Raw genomic sequence first — 16,421 nt, 5'->3', positions numbered from 1 at the left:
TATTATTATTTTTATAAACAAGCTGCAAACAGTTTTCTGTGTTCTGATCTGTTTTCCTTTTGGGGAATCTCTCCTTGAATCAGTCACCTCCTCAGGGCCTCCTTGACAAAACACTGCCCCCTGGAATCTATGCCAGCAATGTCCCTGTTCCCCTAGCAGGGAGCTTGAGAATGAATCACGCGCTCTTGAGTGCTCAGGCCATATTTTTTACAAAGCTACTGTAAATATTAGCCCCATTCTCTGGAGGAAGTGCCCAAATTCTTTGTGGTTTCATCTGTACCCTACTTTGCAACTAAAAGAGTTTATATAAAACCTAAAAGTGGCTTGCCCCAGAAAAACTTCTCAAGACCTAAATTAGAGATTGTTTTGGCTTCTATTGTTTTGGTGAAAAGTTAGGTCAAAGAAGGAGCTGGGAAGCCTGAGAATCACTGAAAAGTGGTTGAAAAGACATAGTTTGAAAGCATCTCCTCTGTGTCCAGCACTCTTGTAGGCACTTAAATGTTAGCAGATCCCACAAGCAAATACCCTAGTTCTCCATGGAGTGTGAGGAGGGGGACAGTGTGGGCTATACTGAGTTTGGGATGACTTTCAATAGTTGATCACATGCCAAGGAAGAGCAGAACTGTGATGTTTATTGTGATTAAGATTTGGGATTGCCAATTGAGTACTGGATGACTGAGTTGTTTCCTTATTTTAAGAAACAGTGTTGCATTCTCTCTCAACCTCGGTGCTTACAGTCCCAAGATTTCCTCTACTTTTCCCATGAACTCTGACTTCTCAAAATATATTTTGATATTTCAGTGATTTCGGTGATATTTTAGTGATATTTAGTGATTTAGTTTTGTCCCTGCCTAGTCTTTCTCTAACAGATACATTTACTCCTGATGGCCCCTGTATCTAGACTTTTCCAGAAGCATTCGTAAGAACGCATGATCACTCTAAGTTCTGTGTTTGCTTTCACATTTTCCCCACTCTCAGTCGCAGAGGAGTAGAGTAGGTACTATTGATGATACAGAGTACCTTCAGGTTGCTTGAGAATATTTTCCCATATCAAGAGAAAGCTCCCTGAAAAATGTATTCATTCCAGCTGTGGCAGACACGCTGTATGATTGTCCCTAGTATTTCCACTTCATGGTCATCAGAACTTTGCAGAGCTGGCTCCCCTGGAGAACCTGTAACTTGCTTCCATAAATAGAATATGGGAAAGATGGACATGCTTACAGAGGTATGATTATGTTATTTAAGACTGTACATGTATGTCACATCTTATGCGTGTTACATAAGACATGTACAGATGTGAGATTGGACCACAAAGAAGGCAAAAGCCAACACAATATTGTAAAGCAATTATCCTCCACTTAAAAAAAATTTTAAAAGAAGGCTGAGTGCTGAACAATTGATGCTTTTGAATTGTAATGCTGGATAAGACTCTTGAGAATCCCTTGGACTGCAAGGAGATCCAACCAGTCCATCCTAAAGGAAATCAGTCCTGAATATTCATTGGAAGGACTGATGCTGAAGCTGAAACTCCAATACTTTGGCCACCTGATGCAAAGAGCCGAGTCACTGGAAAAGACCCTGATGCTGGGAAAGATTGGAGGCAGGAGGGGAAGGGGATGACACAGGAGGAGATGGCTGGATGGCATCACTGACGTGATGGACATGAGTTTGAGTAAACTCCGGGAGCTGGTGATGGACAGGGAGGCCTGGCGTGCTGCGGTCCACGGGGTCGCAAAGAGTCAGACATGACTGAGCGACTGAACCACAGCCACAAAGGCTCTAATGCCTACTTCGTGGGGACAGACTCACCCTCACTGGCTTTAAAAGAGCAAGCTGACACGTTCTGAGCTTCCCTATGCAGAGGCCCCCCAGACAGGGAGGGTAGGGTATTCTCTGGCCAGGAGCCAAGAAAGAACTGAGACCATCATAAGCAGCTGAATGTTACCAACCACCGTGTGGGTAAGAAAGGGGTTCCCTCCCCAGCCAGACCTTAGATGTGACCACAGCACAGGCAGATGTCTTGGTACCAAATTCTAGAAGCCTGAAAGGAACGGAAAGGTCCGCCACAGCTTCCCTTCATCAGGTTTCTTAGCCAGTACTTCATACACCCACTGCCCTATGCTCTCAGAGGACGTGTTTTGTTTAGAACCATTTTGCTCCAAAACTTCTAACCCACGAAAAAGTAACTGGTATGTTACTGAGTAATCTGACTCTGAGTCACTGCGCTATAGCTGTCTACTCAGATGACACTTTAACTTTTCACTTTTTGCTCATCCGCTGCAAGCTGGCAGACGATCCAGACCACCCAGATAAGCTATGTCTGGACTCTCGATATTTAGAAGCTGTGAGATAATAAATGTGTGTTGTTTTTACCCATTAACTTTGCTGTGATAATGTATAATGTCATGCAGCAAGAAAAAATTAATACGCCAGTGAACTCTTTGGTATTAATAGTAAAACTGAGGATTGACCCAAATTTCCAAGGAAATGTATTTGTTCATCAAGGAACATTTCCATGACAACTTATCACCTAAGCTTTTCAAAAATAGTTTAAGTTTTTGCTGGTTGTTTGTTTTCTGATATGGTTTAAAACATCCCAGCTGTACGCCTAACTTCAAGTAGACAAAGCATATTAGGGTAAAACAGATAGAAAAAAAATTATTTCTCCCATGAAGAGCTACAACTCGTGATGAACACCCCTGGCCGACATCACTAATCAATCACGCACCCGTTCCTTCAGACCCTGGATCTGGCTTTACATGCTCAACACATCACTGCAGCAACCCAAGAGCTGTGCATATTTCCACATAAGACAAAGACTCATTTTATGTACTGGATACACTGATCAATAGATCAGATCTGACTTACAAAACAGTGGAAACCTGTTGAAAAAAACACATAAACTGTGCACTAGCCATGTTTCACTACAGTACCGTTTAACGTATTTTTTTTATCATCTGAATGAAAGCGAGAGGATGGTTCATTAAGTTCACAGACTGAAATCAGTCTAGACTAATTCTAGACCCTGTGAAACAATCCAAACTGAAAATGACATTGTTGAATTATAACAATAACTATAAACAAAAAGGTAATAAAGGATGATAAATTTGAGACAGAAAATGACTATATGATAGAGTTTTTTATATGTTAAAGAGTTTAGTGACAATTTCCTTATACTCATGTTTTTCAAACGCATTATATTCATATTTAAACTCTAAGTAGATACATAATAGAAATGAATACAGGTCTAAGAAGAAATGTGACAGATCATTAAATAGTAGACAGTAGATTATAAATTTAAATTAGAAGAAATTTGGTTTCTTAGATCCAAAAAGAAGACTAGGAAGAACCTTAATCACAATCTTAAAACAGATAAAATAATGTCATTAAATAGAAGGTGGTATTCAGCTTCTATTTCTATCAATGAAAGAACAATAAAACATGACTTTACCGTATGAAAAATGTAGGCAACATATCGTATTTCCCCATTTAAAAACGAAGGCCCTTGGCTGGATTTTTAAATTAGCTAACTGATTTCTGCTGGCGCTGCGTCTCAGGTGCTACACACAAGCTTCACTCTGCTTGGGCGGCGGGGGGGCCACTCTTCATTGTCCTGGCATGCTGCTACCACTGCTCAGGAAGCAACACAGAGCTTTGTCCTCAAGATATTTTTTTTAAAATCTAGTATTTGTTTGGATTTTAGGGCTCGGTAAGCCATTTTTAAAGACATTTTCTTGCTTCAGTTCAGTTCAGTCCCTCAGTCATGTCCAACTCTTTGCAACCCCATGAATCGCAGCACGCCAGGCCTCCCTGTCCATCACCAACTCCCGGAGCTTGCTCAAACTCATGTCCATTGAGTCGGTGATGCCATCCAACCATCTCATCCTCTGTCGTCCCCTTCTCTTTCTGCCTTCAATCTTTCCAGCATCAGGGTCTTTTCCAATGAGTCAGTTCTTCACATCAGGTGGCCAAAGGATTGGAGTTTCAGATTCAGCATCAATCCTTCCAATGAACACCCAGGACTGATCTCCTTTAGGATGGACTGGTTGGACCTCTTTGCAGTCCAAGGGACTCTCAAGAGTCTTCTCCAACACCACAGATCAAAAGCATCAATTCTTCTGTGCTCAGCTTTCTTTTTTTTTTTTTTTTTTCCATACATGGTCATCCATACATGACCACTGAAAAAACCATAGACTTAGATGGACCTTTGGTGGCAAAGTAATGTATTTGCTTTTTAATATACTGTCTAGGTTGGTCATAACTTTCCTTCCAAGGAGCAAGGGTCTTTTAATTTCATGGCTTCAGTTACCATCTGCAGTGATTTTGGAGCCCCAAAAAATAAAGTCAGCCACAGTTTCTACTGTTTCCCCATCTATTTGCCATGAAGTGATGGGACCAGATGCCATGATCTTAGTTTTCTGAATGTTGAGTTTTAAGCCAACTTTTTCACTCTCCTCTTTCACTTTCATCAAGAGGCTTTTTAGTCCCTCTTCACTTTCTGCCCTAAGGGTGGTGTCATCTGCATATCTGAGGTTATTGATATTTCCCCTGGCAATCTTGATTCCAGCTTGTGCTTCCTCCAGCACGGCATTTCTCATGATGTACTCTCCATAGAAGTTAAATAAGTAGGGTGACAATATACAGACTTGACGTGCTCCTTTTCCTATTTGGAACCAGTCTGTTGTTCCATGTCCAGTTCTAACTGTTGCTTCCTGACCGCATACAGGTTTCTCAAGAGACAGGTAAGGTGGTCTGCTGTTCCCATCTCCTTCAGTATTTTCCACAGTTTGTTGTGATCCACACAATCAAAGGCTTTGGCATAGTCAATAAAGCAGAAATAGATGTTTTTCTGGAACTCTCTTGTTTTTTCAATGATCCAGCAGATCTTGGCAATTTGATCTCTGTTTTCTCTGCCTTTTCTAAAACCAGCTTGCACATTTGGAAGTTCACAGTTCATGTACTGTTGCAACCTGGCTTGGAGAATTTTGAGCATTACTTTGCTATCATGTGAGATGAGTGCAATTGTGAAGTACTTTGAGCATTCTTTGGCATTGCCTTTCTTTGGGATTGGAATGAAAATGGACCTTTTCCAGTCCTGTGGCCACTCTTGAGTTTTCCAGATTTGCTGACATATTGAGTGCAGCACTTTCACAGCATCATCTTTTAGGATTTGAAATAGCTCAACTGGAATTCCATCACCTCCACTAGCTTTGTTCAGAGTGATGCTTCCTAATGCCTTCCAGGATGTCTGGCTCGAAGAGAGTGATCACACCATCCATGTAATTTTCCTTTAAAATGATGCCAGATCTCAAATCTTCAGCAACGTGTATATTAATTGATAAGACTGTTGTATTTTATTAACACATCTCAGAATTAAACTTCTCAAGCAAAGTTTGAAAGCCCCAAAATCAAAAATGTGAAACTATACCATATTGCCATGAAGCTCCTTCACACCCCAAGATTTTATAGATTTGTGATTCTATACATTCTACGTATCTTCAGTTTTAACATTAACTGCTATGTGACTACTTAGAAAGTTTTACCCAGATTTGCTCTAATTTTTGAGGTATGTTTAAATCAAAAATGTCTTAAAAAACATGGCTTTCCACCCAGTAATTCCAAAATCAGGTGACGTGCTGCTGTACACTGAATATCACTTACTGTCTCCTTCAGTCATTATGTTTATGATTCACCAGATGAGCGTGATCTACTTTTCTTCTGATCCAAAGAGCCAAGAATGAAAACGGAAAAACTGTAGAAGCTTTAAAATCATTAATTTGGAGGAATTATGTACAGATCAATGATGAATCAGAAGAGAAAGAGAATACTAAGAGAGCATTTAAGCCAAATGAAATGGCACTGTCGACAAATGTTTAGATAGAGTATTCTCAACGTCATAATCATTTCTAACTCAATGATGCTTATCAGTCAAACAACTTTTATTGCAGGCTTTTAGTGCAAACTAGACAATTCTGTGTGCAAAAAGCTTGCATATCAGAAATCTTTTTCTCAAAACAGTTCACATATATATAAATATGATGCAAACCACTGAGATCCATCTTTTGGAGAAAAGATCCCTGTCCCACCGGAAAGGGAGATGTTAGCATTGCGGTGTTGGCAATACGCTCAGGAATGATGACTGGCGATCGTCTTCTGAGAACAAACTTTATTGCCTAAAGGCAGGGCAACGATAGAAAATGGCACAAAAGAGTATATATTTTGTACCAAAGTCCCGCTGGCTTACTTTAATGCAACTTTTAATAAGGATACTTTGCTAAGTTGAAAACAGGCATAACTTGAGACTTTCCTGGTCAAATATTCACATTCTTTTTAAACATTTCAAAATTCAGTTTGGTTTCACATTGCTATTGCTTAACTAAGCAAGTTTACTCAACCTCAAACAGGCTTTAGAAAGTGAGCCTTCTTTTTTAGGCACTAGAAAATAGGAAAAGCCTCTGAAGAATTTAAGCTTTGACATAAATACATGATGGGTCAGAAAAGAGCTTTGCAAAGTTACTGTGGAGAGAAAGAACGCTCCCGGGCCAACGAAAGTTCAGAGGAAACTTCAAATGTGGCTTGAAAAGATAACCAGACTTTTGAAGAAATACTGACTTCAAGGAATTGGTCAACCAGGAAAGCAGGTGAAAGAGTTCGCTAGGCCTTGTTACTTGGATTTATTAAAACACTATCCAGGGGATACCAGTCCTATGGATGACAATTAGCCCTTGGCATGACCATCTTTGGGGCTTCGCAGGTGGCTTAGTTGTAAAGAATCTGCCTGCCAATGCAGGAGACACAGGAGACGTGGATTCAGTCCCTGGGTTGGGAAGATCCCCTGGAGCAGAAAATGGCAACCCACTCCAGTATTTTTGCCTGGAGAATCCCATGGACAGAGGAGCCTGGTGGGCTACGGTCCACGGGTTTGCAAAGAGTTCATCACAAATGAGCACGCACGCATGACCATCTCTGGTGAGAGATGCTGCAGGCTTCAATGTCTTGATATTCTAAAACTCTTAGGTCATATAAGGGCCCCGTCCTGAGGACATGACCAGCAAGCGACCTTTTGATTTTGACCAGGCTTTGCTGCATCAGAAGATGTGTCTGTAAGGGAAGGATGAGCTAGTCACAGAAACTTGATATGCTTTTGATCTCAGGCACTAATTTCCTGCTGAAATCCTGGCGTCTCTCTCCATTTCATGCTGCTTCTGGACGGACTACACTCCCATAGTCATAAAGTCACCCTGTTCACAACAAGTGCCCAGAGTAATTAGCAACAATACCATGCTTGAAATGTGTTCACAATTAATGTTTTCTTAAAATGAATACCACTAATGAAAATGTCAGGGTTTATAAACTAATAATTTAGAAGCACTTACTATAGCATTTACTAGGTGTCATACACTGTTGAAACAGTTTACAAATATGCATTCATTGAATCCTCAAAACGTCACCAAAGAGGCATATCCTATCATTAACCCAGACTTACAGGTGAAGAAGTTGAGGCAGAGCTGGGTTTGGAACTCTGGTCCTGGCCCTAGGATGAGAGTCCAATGATACCTTCTAGTTGCATGCATACATGCTAAGTCACTTCAGTCGTGTCTGACTCTTTGTGACCCTGTGGACGGTAGCCCAGCAGGTTCCTCTGTCCATGGGATTCTCCAGGCAAGAATACTGGAAGGGGATGCCATGCCCGCCTCCAGGGCATCTTCCCAACCCAGGGATCCAACTCACGTCTCTTACGTCTCCTACATTGGGAGGCAGGTTCTTTACAACTAGCGCCACCTGGGGAGTCCCATCTTCTAGTTAGACTGTAACAAACCTGAAGATTCTAGTCTAAAATCCCCTCACTTGTGAAAATACATGTGTAAATTCTTAAGAAAATATATGTTCATTTTCCTCTGAAATGTCTTCATTCCTTGGTTCAGTACCTTTCTCTAGCAACAACTTTTAACTGTTATCTGCAGTCATTTATTTAATTGAGATCTATTAAAATAAGACAGGCACTAATCAACACCATATGTTTTTCAGTTTACTGTTAACACATATCTATTTTTCAAGCTCATACTAACTAATAGAACATTTTTGGTGGTTTAGAACTATTTAAATTATAAAAAGTGAAAGTCGCTCAGTTGTGTCCAACTCTTTGTGACCCCATGGACTCTACCATGGACTCAGCCCATGGAATTCTCCAGGCCAGAATACTGGAGTGGGTAGTCTTTCCTCTCCAGGGGATCTTCCCAACCCAGGGATTGAACCCAGGTTTTCTGCATTGCAGGTGGACTGTTTACCAGCTGAGCCACAAGGGAAGCCCATTTAAGACTAAAATTAATTTACAAAAATCTATTTTTTTAAATATTAAAGCTTCCCTGCTGTGACTAATTTTTCCCTCTTCACCCTTTCTAAATACACACACACAGAGACATACATACATACACGTAGGCATACTTTTTAAATTCTACAGACATTTTAAATTCATTTTGTAGGGAAAATGGAATTAGGAATGAAATATGAGGGGACAAATTTCCTATCATGAGGAATATTTAGATATTCTGAATAACAATTTATTAGACCCAGGCCAATTCATAATATTCAAATTTTGTTTAAAGAGGGAAGTTATACATAAATGTCCATCAACAGACGACTGGATAAAGAAGATGTAGTACATATGCACAATGGATTATTACTCGGTCATAAAAAATGAAATAATGCTATTTGTAGCAACATGGATGAACCTAGAAATTGCCATATCAAGTGAAAGGAGTCAGAGAAAGAGAATACCATACACATCCTTTATATGTGGAATCTAAAACAAGATACAATGAACTTATGTACGAAGCAGAAACAGGTTCACACACAGAAAACAAACTTAGGGTCACCAAACGGGAAGGGGGATACATTTGGAGTTTGGGATTACCATATATGCAGCACTATATATAAAATAGATAAACAACAAGGTCCTACTCCATAACACAGGGAAACGCATTCAATATCTGGTAATAACTTATAATGGAGAAGAATCTGGAAAACATATTAATATAAATATATATGTATATATATATATATATTTGTGTATATAAAAACTTATTTGAATCAATCACTTTGCTAAAGACCAGAAACTAACAAAGCACTGTTAATCCACTAACTTCAGTAGAGAAGTGGGAGATTAGTACTGAAAGAAGCAGTGTCAGGAGCTGGGGAACTCAGAGGGAAGGCAGGCGAGACAGCGCTGTGATAACACTGGGCAGATTTGGATGGGTTTGTAGATTCGCTTCAGTAAACTGATTCACATAATGTGAAGAAAGGCATCAGAGGAATAGGTCTTTAGCCTCCTCCTCACCGTCAGAAATTTTACATTTTTAGACTTATCTCATGTGTCTCTCTTTAAATAATGATAATAAGCCAAATTTAAGTAGCTCAAAGTTGCTTCATGCAGCATTTAGAAAAGCAGGATTTAATAGGGAAAGAGGGGACCTAAGTGGATGATTTTACATGTCTTATGTCCTGTTGAAAGTATCTCCTTTTTCATTAGGCACAAACACTGCCTTCCAAATGATATTTGTTTATCCCAGAAAGTGAGTTCTACTTACAGAGCCATGTATAAGTTGCCCCTTAAATGCCATCTGTTCTTCTTTATTAATTCCAGCATGCTTTTGCCCTGACATGTTTGCATTGTTTGGAAAATGAACACTTACCCATTAAATTCAACAATAAAAATGGCCCAGTGGGTATAATGAAGCAATAAAAACAGTATTCTTGGTAAGTGTTACCATCACAGTTTGAGATTTTATATTGCTGCTGAGGAGTAATTTCTAAAACAATTACTTGTGGGCAAATATATTAATAATATTAAAATACATCAAAGCTGAAAAACAAATCTACAAGATGGGACATTTGAAGCTCAGACTGACATTCTGTCCACAAAACAGCCCACCCGCTGCAGACTGTGTTAGTATTATTCTGATTGTGCCCTCTGTGATGGTAGCTGCATTTACCAGGTGTCAGCGACAAATTGGTGCTTCCATTGGCACTTGCCCGCCACCTCTGTAAGGATTAAACTACACAGTGCTGTAGCTGAGGCCTCCCACATCCCCTGAAGGGAGTTCGGGGTAAAGACCAGGAGTGAGGACTCTGCGCGCTGGAAAGAAACCGCAGGACAGGTATTTGAGAGTTAGATATTTTCAAGCTGATCTAATGAGCCTGATCCTTGTATCTCCTCATATCTAGAAAAGCACTAAAATCCTTCAGTGTGACAACTGTTTCTCATGATTAGCAGAGTTCAGTTCAGTCGCTCAGTTGAGTCCGACTCTTTGTGACCCCATGGACTGCAGCACACCAGGCCTCCCTGTCCCTCACTAACTCCCGGAGCTTGTTCAAACTCATGCCTATCAAATCGGTGATGCCATCCAACCATCTCATCCTCTGTCGTCCTCTTCTCCTCGTGCCTTCAATCTTTCCTAGCATCTGGGTCTTTTCCAATGAGTCAGATCTTCACATTAGATGGCCAAAGTGTTGGAGTTTCAGCTTCAGCATCAGTCCTTCCAATGAATATTCAGGACTGATTTCCTTTAGGATGGACTGGGTGGATCTCCTTGCAGTCCAATGGACTCTCAAGAGTCTTCTCCAACAACACAGTTCAAAACATCAATTCTTCAATGCTCAGCTTTCTTTATGGCCCAACTCTCACATCCATACATGACCACTGGAAAAACCATAGCCTTGACTAGACGGACGTTTGTTGGTAAAGTAATGTCTTTGCTTTTTAATATGCTGTCTAGGTTGGTCACAGTTTCTATTCCAAGGAATAAGAGTCTCTTAATTTCATGGCTACAGTCACCATCTGCAGTGATTTTGGAGCCAAAAAATAAAGAAGTATGCCACTGTTTCCCCATCTACTTGCCATGAAGTGATGGGACCAGATGCCATGATCTTAGTTTTCTGAACGTTGACTTTTGAGCCAAATTTTTCACTCTCCTTTTTCACTTTCATCATGAGGCTCTTTAGTTCTTCTTTGCTTTTTGCTATATGGGTGGTGTCATCTGCGTCTCTGAGGTTATTGATATTTCCCCCAGCAATCTTGATTCTAGCTTGTGCTTCATCCATCCCAGCATTTCTCATGATGTACTCTGCCTATAAGTTAAATAAGCAGGGTGACGATATACAGCCTTGACATACTCCTTTTCCTATTTGGAACCAGTCTGTTGTTTCATGTCCAGTTCTAACTGTTGCTTCTTGACCTTCACATAGATTTCTCAGGAGGCAGGTCAGGTGGTCTGGTATTCCCATCTTTTTAAGAATTTTCCACAGTTTGTTGTGATCCACACAATCAAAGGTTTTGGCATAGTTAAGAATGCAAAAGTTGACATTTTTCTGGAACTCTCTTGCTTTTTTGATGACCCAAAAGATGTTGGCAATTTGATCTCTGGTTCCTCTGCCTTTTTTAAATCCAGCTTGAATATCTGGAAGTTCACGGTTCACGTACTGTTGAAGCTTGGCTTAGAAAATTTTGAGCAATACTTTGCTAGCGTGTGAGATGAGTAAAGTTGTGCAGTAGTTTGAACATTCTTTGGAATTGCCTTTCTTTGGGACTGGAATGAAAACTGACCTTTTCCAGTCTTGTGCTGAGTTTTCCAGATTTGCTGGCATATTGAGTGCAGCACTTTCACAGCATCATCTTTTAGGATTTGAAATAGCTCAGCTGGAATTCTATCACCTCCACCAGCTTTGTTTGTAGTGATGGTCCCTAAGGCCCACTGATTGCACATACTCCCCCTTCACCAAAGTCACATATATACTGACCTTCACCCCGCCTCTTTGGAGTGGTTTCTCAGAGCTTTCTAAGACACCATCTCCCCAGTTATATTCTTCATTTTGCCCCGAATGCAACCTAACTCACAACTCTCATGCTCTGTATTTCTTATGTTGGCAAAGGCATAGGAGTTAGATTTTTTCTAGTACAGATCTTTTCTGCTACTAATTTATTTTTTTATTTAGTTCATATGTTGGTAAACTCCATTTCATTTTTAAGAAGTGAAAAGCTCTTTTTCAATTATCTAGAGGGAATTTCTCCAAATACATGTGTTAAGGGTTTTGCTGTGGTCACAGAACTTAATGCCTAACAGTCACAAATTCGGGAAGCCACTGTTAATTCCACAACCCCCAATGGGACAAGGGTATAAACAGCACCACAGCAGTGTGGAACAAGCCCTTTAGAACTAGCCGGAAGAACCTGACATCGAGGTAAAATGAAGTGATGCAGTTGATGTCCACCAACTACCTCATGCTCCTCTACGATATCTCCATAAATTTGCTGCCCTTTAAGCATACCTATCCAGACAAACTAAGAAATATGATAGAGATAAGCACTTTTCCCTCTCCACAGAGAGAGCTTTCCATTCTTTTAGTTTGGAATGTAATTCAAGCTAATTTAAAATAACAATAGCATGACCTAACACTTTACAATTACTGTTTACAAAGGATGTTCTGTGAAATTCTAAAATGTACTTTAAAATGCTCAAAAAATACCTAAAATTCTTATTCAGACAAGTGTTTTTCTCTGATTACAAGACCCTTGTGATTCATCTCTAATAAATATGCCCAATTTTAATGAAATTGCAGCATTTATTATTTCAGTTGTGATTTATCACAGGGAATTAAGTGCAGTGGTGTCTTTATTTCTTCAGGGAATGCAAAGCAGAAATTGCTTTCTATACTGTTAATTGGGCTAGATAATTACTATTGGTCTGGTTAAGTATATTTTAAATAGAGTATTATATTGACTATGGAGGACTGTCTTGCCTAACACAATCACTTGGAGATGCCCCTTGAGCATATTCTAGAGCTGGAGATATTATGGCAGAATATCAGCATTTTGCTTTTTTTTTTAATTGTGCAGGTGTGTTTATTTCAATTCATCCAGTTGTACCTATGATCTGCACATTTTTGGGGTACATGTATTTTACATATGTTATAGATTTTGATAAAATATTTCTCTCTAAATAATAAAAAGACATTCACAAATATGGATGAATCTTACCAAAATAACATTGAATGAAATATTAAATTCCAAAAAATTATATATAATCTTAAGCCTTTTTTTATAAAACAAAAACATTTAAAATTATATATATATAACAAATATATAAGATATATATCTTCAGAACACATACAAATGCAATAAACTAAATAAAACAGAAAGTTAGAAAGCAATGAACACAGAATTCAGGGTAGGTGACCCAGGGGAATGGAATAGCAGGAGGAAAATATATAGTTAAATGTCAATTCAAGCCTGTTTCCTTCTGGGTGTTGGGTTTGTGTATGCTATTACATTACAAATACTGATTTACTAAATGAATAACTAAAAATAGTATATGTATGAGACCAATGTAGAGTATGCCATGGAAAATATTTATAATGAAGTCAGTTCTGTGAATCTCTGATTCAACTTTTTAAAAAATAAATTTTAAGTTATGATGAAAAACATTTGACATCAAGGTAAAAATTTGTGAGAGGATTATTTTTTCAAAAATTTTTCATAGATTATACAAGAAAAATGTTTAAAGATGACTCATCTAGAAATTTTTTTATCTTAATAAAAAATAATTTTTTCAAATGCCCTCTAAAGATTGAAATATAATAGGTCTGCTCATTATCCTTTCTACTACTCTAGTAACTCTATAAAGAAACTGAAACTAGAACTGTGTTTCCTAGATTGTGTTAATAGAATATTAATTTGGGTGATATTGATAAGCAGTGCACACACACACACATATATACCACAAAATAGTTCTGTGCTACTATTGGGAAAGACGTGAGCATTTTGTTTTTATACAGCTCTTTATTGTTTATTGTTTAAGCCTTTGAGCTGATAAACAAAATCACTTTCCAAAAAATCAAGAGACTAATGAAATGTGTAGTGCTTGCAAAACAGTAATTAATGAATAAATGCTTTGGGTGCACAGTCTAAAGAAATTTTTAAGAGTAGAATTTAAAAGATTTCAGTGAAGAGGTAAAATGACCCAGTCATTAGTAATGCAAGCCTTTTAAAATTATACTTTATGAGAAACACAAGGAAAACATACCCAATATCTTACTTTTGACACCTAGAGAATACCCTGAAGTGCCAATCTCTAAAAAAATCAGTGGCAGTGTCCAGATCCAATTAACGAAGGAAGATTCTTCCCATAGAGAACTTTATCCCATATAGACAAGGGTAGGATGATAATGATAAAGAAGATGTAAATTTTTTTACACAGCAACCCTAGAAAGATAGATCTTATTCCTCTCCTCTCCCCAGACTTATATGAGTCAGGTGAAGCTACCGATCACAGACCCTGCCCCGATCTCAGGGTGAGGAGGTGACCCCAGGACAAGAGGCTCATGGTGAGTTCTTCCATGGGAGGACATGTGACCCAACACTGGGCCAATCAGAGACCTTCTGCAATACTGAATGTTCAGATGCTGAGAGCTCTTTTCTTTATTCCAGTTTGCAAGCTGTGATGCCAGAGTTGGCTATCAACACCATCACCTCCTCTGAGTGAAGAAATTCTTGGTAGCCTGAGAAAATGAATCTGTGCGGCCAGATCCCAAGACGGTTCCCAGTGTCCCTCCTTCTTGATGTTCATGCGGTTGTATAGCCCCCTCTCACAATGAATAAGCTAACACATTTCACAAAAAGGAAATAAAGCAGACAGAATGGTGTGTCACTCCAGAGGTAAGATTATAAAGCTTCTGCCTTTTGCACCCTCTGGCCCATCTATTTGGAGACATTCCAGCTGTCACCTTGGGACACTCAAGTCCCCTTTTGAAAAGGTCTGGGCTTCCCAGGTGGCGCTAGTGGTAAAGAAGCTGCCTGTCAGCTCAGCAGACGTCAGAGACAAGGGTTCAACCCCTGGGTCTGGAAGATCCCCAGGAGCAGAGTGTGGCAACCTGCTCTTCCGGGGAACCCCATGGGTAGAGGAGCCTGATGGGCTATGACCCAGTGGGCCACAAAGAGGACAGGACTGAAGCGACTTAGCCGGCACACGCCCGCGGTAAAGAACGGAGGCCTCCTCTCAAGAGCCAGCACATCCCATCAGCCATGTGAGTGAACCATCTTGTCAGTGGATTCTCCAGTCCCAGTGGCCATCAAGAGACAACCAATGTCATGGTCAACATCTTGGTTGAAGCCTATGAGAAACCCTGAGCCAGAATCATCCAGCTAAGCTGCTTCCGAATTCCAAACTGCAGAAAACATGTGATATTAAGTGTTTATTGGCTCATGGTGCCAAGTTTTGAAAGAACTTGTTGCCCCGAGACTGATAAACACTGAAGTTCAGTAGAGTCATGAGGAAATAAGAAACAGAAAGAGGGAGGAAGTTCAAGCCCTGCCTAACACTTCCCTCCACCCAGTGACTCAGAACCTTCCCATTTGTAAGTGTTGATAAATCCCCCTTTTTCTTCCTGCTCAGGTAACTGACATAGGTTTAGGTCACTGGCAATTTAAAGAGTATTAATACGGTTCTTGATGACCATGGTACGGCGCATAGCTTTCATTCATTGACGCCTCACTGAAGTGGACACCTTGTAAAGATGTTGCTAGGTTGTCACCATTGTGATCCAATTGCAACTGAGTGTTTAATTTGACCAAGAAAAAGAACTAGGCTCTTGACAGAGCTCTACTTAACACTAGGCTTCCCTGGCGGCTCAGAGGTGAAGAGTCCGCCTGCAATGCGGGAGATACAGGTTTGATCCCTGGGAAGATCCCCAGGAGAGGAAAATGGCAACCCACTCCAGTTTTCTTGCCTGGGAAATCCCATGGACAGAAGAGCCTGGCAGGCTGCATGCAGTCCACGGGGTCAAAAGAGTCAGACACGACATAGCAGCTAAACCACTATCACCACTGCTTAAGACCAAAACCCAAGTTTATTTCAGTACGACTCTAGAGTTCACATTTCCATTCATCTAAACAGAACTAAGTAAAGTTGGGAGAAGGACATCTGTGGAAATGAGTCAGGATTTCATTCCTCGTGTTGTAAAATCAAAGATTTGGAAAAATAATGAATAAGAGAATAAATGTCATAATTTTACAGTGCAAAAAATAATAATAAAATAAAGGTTTAATCTCAGGTAAGGTAGTAGAAACTGCTTATATCACCATTTTCACAGGAAATTAGTAGCTATCATGGCTAAAACTGAAACTGTTAGAAAACTAATAATGATTTCTTATGAATAGGTCGTATCTCAACCAGCTGGGGGAAGTTCTTTACTTAATGCCTTCTTCCAACTCTTCCTCTCTAGGCAGAATTAATTTTCCCATCACTTTGCTCACTTAGAAGCTCATTCATAAAGCTAACATAACCCTTTCATAATGTAGCCTTTATTAATTATAAATGACCTTTTTTCTCCAGTAGATTATAAACTTTCTGAGGGTAGTAATTTGAACT

General features: G+C 39.6%; 1 protein-coding gene across 2 annotated transcripts in view; it reads right to left on the bottom strand.

The window, feature by feature from the left end:
* ZNF385D (zinc finger protein 385D) overlaps window positions 1-16,421 on the bottom strand; it is a 931,118-nt gene that overhangs the window by 732,337 nt on the left and 182,360 nt on the right. The gene's annotated exons all lie outside the window — the stretch shown is intronic.

This window comes from Cervus elaphus, chromosome 32 (assembly GCF_910594005.1).
Source record: "Cervus elaphus chromosome 32, mCerEla1.1, whole genome shotgun sequence".
Lineage (NCBI taxonomy): Eukaryota > Metazoa > Chordata > Mammalia > Artiodactyla > Cervidae > Cervus > Cervus elaphus.
Note: the sequence above shows the minus strand (reverse complement) of the source record. Positions and strands in the feature narration are given on the sequence as shown.